This window comes from Bremia lactucae, linkage group LG1 (assembly GCF_004359215.1).
Source record: "Bremia lactucae strain SF5 linkage group LG1, whole genome shotgun sequence".
NCBI lineage: Eukaryota > Oomycota > Peronosporomycetes > Peronosporales > Peronosporaceae > Bremia > Bremia lactucae.
This window is the reverse complement of record NC_090610.1, coordinates 1,744,464-1,745,911: the sequence shown is the minus strand read 5'-3', so window position 1 is coordinate 1,745,911 and position 1,448 is coordinate 1,744,464.

Sequence of the window (1,448 nt, the reverse complement as noted above, 5' to 3'; positions counted from 1 at the left end):
TAAATTCACCCCACTTAGTGCGGAAGAGCGTCTTTAAGAGATCGCAGGTCACAGCTTGGACATCTGGATCTCCGGTCCAACGGCGAGGACGCCGGATGAGATCGCTGCTCGCGACGCTCTTCATGAGCGCTACCTTACGCAGAAGGTGAAGACGCGAAGTCAGTATCTGGCGCGTTTGCGTGATCAGGCCCCTGGGGCTTCGGTTACCTCAATGAGGGAAATGCCGATCATTTGTTTCCAAACGAAGCAAGAAGCAAAAATGAAGTTTCGTTTGAGAACTGGGTCTATCGGGCCCGCCGCCTCTGCAATATTTGTATTAGTAGAGAGTCTGCGAATGTGGCTGATGTTCGATTGGAATGGAAGATTCGCTTCGATTTTGACAAGCTATAGGCCAAAGACCAGTTACGTTTGGCATTTATGCCACAAAACGAAGAAAGGCCCAGCCGACATATTAGTGCTTGGTTGACCGTGCAACCATGGATCGAAGCTGCACTGAGGCTACAGATCCACGCAATCCCACTTCTAGTGGTGGGAAGCGTCGTTTGACGCGAGTTGACCCTGATCTTGGTGCTCAAAACGTCAACGACGTATGGGCAACCTTTCTGAAGAGGCACGTCAAACTCCAAGAAGTTTTCAGAAGAGGTACCCCAGCCACTTCACTAGATACTGGTATTGGCCCTTACGACGACGTCACTTTAAAGGTTTCTCCACGTGAAACTAAAGGTTCCCTCGCCCATCAAGCAGCGCAGGAGGGGGCCGAAATCTCGATGGGAGCGTTTGATGCTTCAAAGCACGTGGTCCAACCTAAGTGAGAAACCTGCTCGGGTTGAGAGCTCTTTTGAGGCGGTTCAGAACCGTCTTTCGATGCTGGAGTGTCAGCAACCTCGTTTGGAGGGCCAGCTGGACATCCTGGTGAGGATGCAGCAATCTGCAGCACGACCGCCTGTCTTGGCACAAGCGCCTTTAAGTCCACGTGGGAAGAGTCCCCATATGACTTAAGCAAGCCGACGTAGAGCACTGGGTGTGTACGCAGCTTGCTAGGAAGGTTTAGCGCTTAAGCTAGGCCCTTCTTGGCCACAACCGTGAATGGCCCAATAAAGCGCGGGCGCAATTGTGTCTTGAAGACCGCGTAAACCCAGTTGATAGGTAGATTTTTAGCGTTTAATATAACTCTGTCTCCGACCACATAAGAATTAAAACAGCTTCTGCCTTTGACAGCTGCTTGTTCTTTTTGTTTGCCTTGGCTATCAGCCATCGTGTCACGTACATGCCTTGAGACACTAAATCGCGTCGCGAGAAACTCGCTTTCTTGTTTCCGAATGGTAACAGGCTGATATCAGCAAGCTTATCGGCTAATTCTCCCCACCAAGCCCTGAGCAACGCAGTGGTAGCGTTAACGGAACGATTGGGTGGGTGAGACCGTTGACATATTACCGGAACGCGTGGGT